This window comes from Oryctolagus cuniculus, chromosome 6 (genome assembly GCF_051225735.1).
Source record: "Oryctolagus cuniculus isolate XC-2025 breed Fujian yellow rabbit chromosome 6, ASM5122573v1, whole genome shotgun sequence".
Classification (NCBI taxonomy): Eukaryota; Metazoa; Chordata; class Mammalia; order Lagomorpha; family Leporidae; genus Oryctolagus; species Oryctolagus cuniculus.
The window spans coordinates 149824789-149832274 of NC_142872.1; the positions used below are offsets into that span (position 1 = coordinate 149824789).

General features: G+C 52.6%; 1 protein-coding gene and 1 long non-coding RNA gene across 3 annotated transcripts in view; one reads left to right on the forward strand and one right to left on the reverse strand.

Annotated features, from left to right (window-relative positions):
• The window catches only part of LOC103348125 (uncharacterized), a 168660-nt gene extending 167046 nt beyond the window's left edge, over positions 1 to 1614 (forward strand). The window contains exon 5 of the long non-coding RNA XR_016236577.1: positions 941 to 1614. This is a non-coding gene — a long non-coding RNA (uncharacterized LOC103348125). The remainder of the gene's footprint in view (positions 1 to 940) is intronic.
• The window catches only part of ANXA13 (annexin A13), a 62555-nt gene that overhangs the window by 28141 nt on the left and 26928 nt on the right, over positions 1 to 7486 (reverse strand).

Below are 7486 nucleotides of genomic sequence, written 5' to 3' on the forward strand. Positions count from 1 at the left end.
GTGGAGAGATGGGCCCTGTGCATTTTGGAAGCAGGGAAATGTGGGCCATGAGTGTGGGGGAAGGATGGAGGGGACCTGCTGGTGATGCATCGGGGCAGGGGGGCCCTGGCAGAAACTGCAGGTGTGTGAGCTTCACCTCGGTGCTGGCAGCACCCCCACAGAGCCACCTTTGGAAAGGCAGGGTGGGGTCTTAGGCAGGGGCTGGGCATTTGGCCTGGGGGTGAGGATGTCCCTCGGGATGCTCCTGTCTCATTCTGGAATGCCTGATTTTGAGTCCTGGGTCTGCTTCCAATTCCTGCTTTCTACTGATGCGCGCCTTGTGAGGCAGCAATGATGACCTAGGTGTTTGAGCTCCTGTCACCCACGTGGGACACCCAGATTGAGTTCCGAGCTCCCAGCTTCAGCCTGGTCCAGTCCTGGCTGTTGCAGACATCTGGGGGACTGAACCAGCGGATGGGAGATTCCTCTCTCTCTCTCTCCTTCGTCCCACTCACCAACCTCTCAAACAAATAAAATTAATTAAGGTTTTTAAAAAAGAAATAGCCCTGACATTGGGGTTGGAGAACCATGTTGTGGTCCCTGTGTGGCATTAGATTTGTGTCCTTGGACTGATCCCATAATCTCGAGGCTTATTTCTGCCACTGTAATTCTGGGAAGATTTAGCTCTTTGAGTCCAGTTGAGGAAACAGAAAATTCTAGGATGAGCTTGCTTGCAAAAATAGCAGGAGTTCATTGCTTGCCTTGTTTGGGTTTGGCTCCAAAACTGTTACTTATGTTGTTGTTCTTCATTTCCTCTTAAAGCTGCGCCTACGCAATGCGTATCGGATTACCCTGTGACATTATTTTCTATTTTTTCTAAACTTCCGAGTGCCAGAAGTGTCACCTCAGAAGGGATTCTGGTTCTCATAAATGTCTCTCCAGCCCCTCCCTTTCCCTGCAGGATGCACCGACTGTCCGTGTGGAGGGCCGTGACATTTAGGCTTGGATCCTGGCTGTTGCCTTTGTCGGAAGGAGCCTGCTGCCCCCAGGTGGCCCATTCACCCATGTTGGGCCAGCCAGGAATCTGGGGCTCATTCGGCACTCCTTTTCCTGCTCTCCAATTCTGCTTCGTCGCCATGACAGCCTTTCTCGTCCGTGTTCCTGAGCCCATTCTTCTCCATTCTTGCTTCTGCTGCATTGCTTGGTGGAGCTACTGGCAACCTCCCACCGGGGTGCCTGTCTTGCTCTCATCTCTTTTTTTTAAAAAAACTGTTATTAATTTTTGAGATGTGAGGTGGGGGGCGGATGGTGAGCTCCCATTTGCTGGTTCATTCCCCAGATGCCCTCAGTGATGGGGCCGGGCCAAGTTGAAGGTGGAGACTAGAAGCAGGCCAGTCTGGCTCCATGCTGCAGCCTCTCTGAGCACGTGCACACTACATGGGTTGGAAGCCCATCTCAACAAATATCTGCCAACCACTGCATTTGCTCCTTGGAGATAACGTGCTAAAGATGTACAAATACCCCTAGACTGAGAGACCTCAGCGGCTTGGGCTCCCCCATTCTACCAGCCCCTCCGATCATACTGTTCAGAGCTTCTCTTTTCCTTGCTGAAATAAAACTTCACTTCTACTCTCACCGTCGTGTCTGGTCTCCTAAGTCTTCATCGACACCAGGACATGGGCTCAGACTCCTCTCACCAGACTTCCTGCCACAAATCCAGGTCTCCTATATGGCTGGCAGGAACCAATTACTGGAGCCATTGCTGCTGAGTTCTGTATCAGTGGAAAGCGAGGCTGAGCAGAGTGGAGCCAGCTATTGACCCTGGGCCCTGCAGTGTATGATGCAGGTGTCGTAACTAGCGTCTGAAGCTCCGGGCCACATGCCTGCCCCTGCTCTGATCTTTTCCAGTCTTAGTCACTGCTCCCAGCACAGTCTTTCTGAAGTGTGGGTTGCTTTAGTCAGTGCTTCATTCCCAGCCTTTCTGTATAGGCTTCTGCAAGTGCAGAATCAAATCTCAACTCTGCACTAGGGCATTGGAGTCTTTTGGATTTAGTTTGCCTCCTTATCCGTCCTCCTTACGCATCCTCTCCCGGGTTCCTGCCATCCTCTCTAAGTGCTTGGCAGCTCCTGGGGAAGCAACACCTTCTCACCCCTGGGTCTTTGCAGGGGTGGTCCCCCTGCCTTGCTCCTCACTTTCACGTCTACTCCTCCTTCAGGACTCAACTCCCCGGACTTTTCTGGACAAAGGAGGCACCCCTCCCTCTGTGTCTCTCACATTGCCTGTTCTTCCTGTCTCTACCATGGTGCATTGCAAAGTGCTTGCATTGCAAGGTGCTTTGTTCGCCACCGCACCCCACAGAAGGCTCTCAATGTTGGTCGGATGACGGGCTGAAGGAGTGAATGAATGAATGCTGATGCGGTGCTTGGTGAATGAATGAATGGGGAGTTTGTGCATCACTGTGACAGAGCACTGTCTGCACTGGTGTCACCACGTGGGGTACTCAGATGGGCCTTGGGGAGCAAGGCCCAGTAGACAATCCTCTCGACTCTGTTGCTATAGGCAGCCCACAGGTGGCTCATCAGGGAAGTTGAGTTACTATGTGAAAAATAATAGTTTTTAGACTTTTCTGCCTGGAATGCTGAGAGAGAGAGAAAGACAGAAACAGAAAGAGACAGAAGAGGAGAGGGGAGGGGAGGAAAGGGCCCAGCAGCCGTCCTGGTGGGGGGAGACTATAACACTGACCACTGGATTTCCCCCTTGCCCTTTGAGCCCGGAGCCCAGGCTGATCCTGAAGCTGTTTGCAGCACTTGACCAGGAAGCCTGGTACTGAACGATGTGGATGACCTCATTCTACATTGCACAAGATGCGTGTCATCTAAGCAGTCAGTGTCACCGAACAGTTTCCTGTAAACATTGGCCATGGTGTGAGGCACAGGGGCCAGTCCCCAGTGGTGCTGGGAAAGACCCTTTGAAGAGCCAGAGCAGAAGGCCCCTGGCTCCTGCCTGTGCTTGGATGCAGTGAGGGCCCCGCAGAGGTCAGAGCCCAGTGACTCAGCCGCAGGAAGTGCCCAGGCCACAGCAGTTTTCTGGGAAGATTCTGAGGCAGGCTCCAGCTGAATGGAGGTCACTGGGTTTGAAGGCCCAGGGGCCCGAGTGCTGCATAAGGGATCCGAGCTGGTAGCAGGCCCTCAGCATCCCCTTGGACCCTACGTGCCAGCCCTGGACTGCTTGGCTGAGCCCCGCAGGCCACAGCCCCGGCTCTGGTGCCTGGGGCCACCCTGCCCCCTGCACTCCATGGGTTGGCCTGTCCCTCATTTCTCCTTTGGGAATGGGGCAGCAGGGGCGACAGAGAAGGACACTGACTTGGGGGAATTTGCCTGCTGAGCCACTCTCGGCTCTTGGCTTCTCTCTCTGTTTCTGTCCCAAGGCTGCTGAGTCAATCCCCACAACCTTGGTGGCTTCCAGCAGCAGCCATCTATCCCTGCGCAGTTCCAGAGGCCGGAAGACAGAAGAAATCATGGCGCTGGTGCGGCCACAGTCCCAGGAGAGGCTCCTGCATGGACGCTGTCCCTTGCCTCTTTCAGCTCTTGGCCGTGGGCACCTCGTGTTCCTTGGCTTGTGGCTGCTTCTGTCCAGCCTCAGCCTCAGCCTCCATCTTCATGCGGCCTTCCACGTGGGCTTCTCCTCTGTCTGTCTCAGATGCTTGTCATTGGCTTCAGGGCCCGCTCAGGCAATCCAGGATGATTGCTTCTCAGGGCCCTTGATTGCATCTGCAAAGACCCTTTTTCCAAATGAGACTGCACCCATGGGTCCAGGGTGGACGTGTTTTTGGGAGGCCTCATTCAACCCAGTACATCCTCAACAAGAGAGCAGGCGCGGGCCTGCTGGGTGAGCACTCCCATCTGGCTCGGAGTGGTTTCGGGAGATCCGTAACCTGCTCCACAGGAAACCGGCCACTAATGAGGCCAGCAGGGCTCAGGCCCTCTGCTGCCTCCTCCACCCTTGCCTCCTCCATGAGGCGAGGTATTTGCTCCATTTGGCAGATGAGAAGACTAAGGCCATGGCGCCAGTAGGTGGCAGAGCGGGGGCTGAGGTGCAGGATTTCTCAGCCCAGCTGAGAGTCCTGAGCTCTGAGTTCTAGTCTTGGTCCTGTTCCTGCAAAGGTGTGGCTTGAGCAGAGTGGCTTAACCTCCCAGGACTCAGGCGGACCTGAGCCTGCTCTCTGAAGCCTGGTTCCAGTACCAGCGGCCTCAGCCTCACCTAGGAGTCTATCGGAAATGCAAGCTCTGAGATGCCCCTTACCCCGCAGGATTCTGAGTCGGAATCTGCATATTAATGATGACTGGTGGGGCCGGCACTGTGGCATAGCGGGTAGAGCCCCTGCCTGCAGTGCCGGCATCCCATATGGGCACTGATTTGAGTCCCGGCTGTTCCACTTCTGATCCAACTCTCTGCTATGACTTGAGAAAGCAGGAGAAGATGGCCCAAGTGCTTGGGCCCCTGCACCTGCATGGGAGACCCAGGGGAAGCTCCTGGCTCCTGGCTTCAGGTCAGGTCAGCTCAGTTCCAGCCATTGTGACCATTTGGGGAGTGAACCAGTGAATGGAAGACTGACACACACTCTCTCTCTCAACTCTGCCTTTCAAATAAATAAATTAAAAAAAAATAATGACTGGGATGCACCTGACTAAGAAGCCACTTCACCTGCTTAGCAGGAAAACTGGGCCCTGCAGCTCATGCACTCAGGAGTAAGGCCTTCTTCTCACTAGGCCCTTGATGGGATGCTGCAAAGGACAGACCTGTCTAGGTGGGGCCTGGGAGCTGGGGAGGGAGCACCGGGGAAGTCTGGGGCCCCGAGAGTAAGGGCTGGCACCAGCATCAGCGGCAGGGACAGGGTGGGAGGCTGGTCTAAGGGACCCACAAGCCAAACCTAGCAGGTGCTTAGGACACCAGGAAATCTGGACACTTTGTGTCATTTAGGATAATTAAATATTATCTGCTGGTATTAGCCTGACTTGGGGGCTGAGGGAGGGCACATCATCTATTTGCTATGCAGGGCTTCTGGACTTTTCTGTCCATACTAGCAGCTCTTGCCATGTGTGGCTACTGAGTGCAGGAAATGGGGCTGGTCCAAACTGAAATGTTTTTTAAGTGTACTGTAGGTGCTAGATTTCCAAAAGTTAATGTGAAAAGCAGGTTTATAAATTAGCTCATTAGTATGTTTGTGTTGATTACCTAATAAAGGAATTGTCTAGATTTAAAATTGGGTTAACGACAATGTATTATCAATATAATGTGTTTCACATGCTTTTTTTTCCTTTCAAAATTTGGCTTCTCACCAATTTTAAGTGACCCAAATAGCTCCCTTGTGTGGCTCTTGGACAACATTGCCCTAGCCATTTAAATCCAACCCCAACAAGGCTGATAGATCAATGAGGTGGGCGCATGGTTTTGCAGGCAAATTTTGCCAATAAGACAGTTTAGCTATAGCTTGTACTTAATAGGAGTAGGATTCCAGACCTTCAACCAATCAAAGCTCTCCCAGTCTCTACTGGCTTGGCCCTCATGTCATAACCTGATGATCTGGAACACGGCTGGGAATTGCTGAGCCGCAGCATTTCTCATGGGTTCAGGAGTTCTGATCACACCACATTTCCAGGGCTGCTGGGAAGATCAAACAAGGAACATGTGTGGCACCCAGCTTAGCACCCGGCACACGGTGGATGCCACCTCGTGGCCTCATCCACAAGGGGGAGAGGCTCTTGTGTGACTTTGGCATTCAGCAGGTGCTCCACTTGGGCCCATTAAGCTGGACTCACAGGGTGGCTGAGAATACGAGAATTCATCACTGACCGTGACTGAATCATCCCCACAGCCGCTCCAGCCGCTAGCTCTGTGCCAAGTCCAGGTGTCAGGAATTCGCAAAACAGCAGCTGGGCCGTTTTGCTTGGAAACCACCTGGAAGGCCAGCTCAGCCATTCAGCAACACTTGGAGCTGTAAACATCCCGCTACTTCCCCACCCAGCCAAGCCGGCCTCCTGAAGGCTGCTGTCCAAGCACAAGCGCGCGGCTGTGAGCAAGGAGCCGTCCTCCTGAGCCGCCCTCTCCTGCCCTCAAACCAGACAACTGTTTGTCATCTTTTGTTCCCTGTGCGGCATGCTCTCCCTCCCACTCCCTCCCCTCTCTCTCCCTCTCTCTGATTTACTCAAGAACACTAATATGTAGACATCCCTTCTATTGCTGCCCTACCAGATCTTCCCTGACTCCGACACCCTTGGGACTCCTCAGCATTTCCTGGGCAAGGCCTACTACTCCGGGGTTAGTTCCTCATCATGGAGCAAAAACAGCTTCCACCACGGGTCCCAGTTCTTTCCTCTGAAGCCACACAAGGAAGGTTAGGTCGGATTTATTCTATTATGACATCCTTCCTAGGAAAGCAAATCTCCACTAAATCTACTCCTTTTTTTTTTTTTTTTTTTTTTTTTTTTTTTGACAGGCAGAGTGGACAGTGAGAGAGAGAGAGAGAGACAGAGAGGAAGGTCTTCCTTTACCATTGGTTCACCCTCCAATGGCTGCTGCGGCTGGCGCACTGCGCTGATCTGAAGCCAAGAGCCAGGTGCTTTTCCTGGTCTCCCATAGGGTGCAGGGCCCAAGCACTTGGGCCATCCTCCACTGCACTCCCGGGCCACAGCAGAGAGCTGGCCTGGAAGAGGGGCAACCGGGACAGAATCTGGCACCCCGACCAGGACTAGAACCTGGGGTGCCAACACTGCAGGCAGAGAATTAGCCTATTGAGCCGCAGCACCAGCCTAAATCTACTTTTAAGTAAACCTTTATCACTTGGATTTGCAAAACATTATGCAGAGTAGAAGAAGGCGCGAGTGAAAGGTTGCATCTCCTCTGCCTCCGTTTATGTGAAATGTACAGCATAGGCAGAACCTTAGAGACAGGAAGTAGTTTCCTGATTTCCTGGTGCCAGGCTTTCTCTATTGGGGTGATGAAAACGCTCTGGCTGCCCCACCCTGTGACGATCCCAAAACCTGCTAAATTCTACTCTGCAAAGGGGTGAGTTTGGATTATGTGAATTATATTGCAATAAGACAAATAATAATTCAGCGAAACAGCCTGTGAACTCCGATGGCCCCTCTGACTGTTAATGGCATTGAGTAGTGTCTTCTGGGTCCCCTCCCCTCCACTACGGCTGCTGTGTGGGTGTGGCCCTGTTGAGATGACTCTAAATTTGCAGAATTTGGGGTAAGCAAGAAGAATGAATCCAAACCCAGCATTTGCTGTGTACTGGCTTTTTGACTTCGCATGTGTTGCTTGTCTTGTCAGGGCCTTAGTTTTGGCAGGTAGAATTGTGAGGATAACTTAATGGTATTTTACATGTAAAGTGCTTGGCCCAGTGTCTGAAACCTTACAGTTTTCTCCATAAATGTGAACATGAAAATTCCAGAAGTTGACTGATTTGGGGCCCTGACCTCTATGTTCCCTTTGACACCCTCA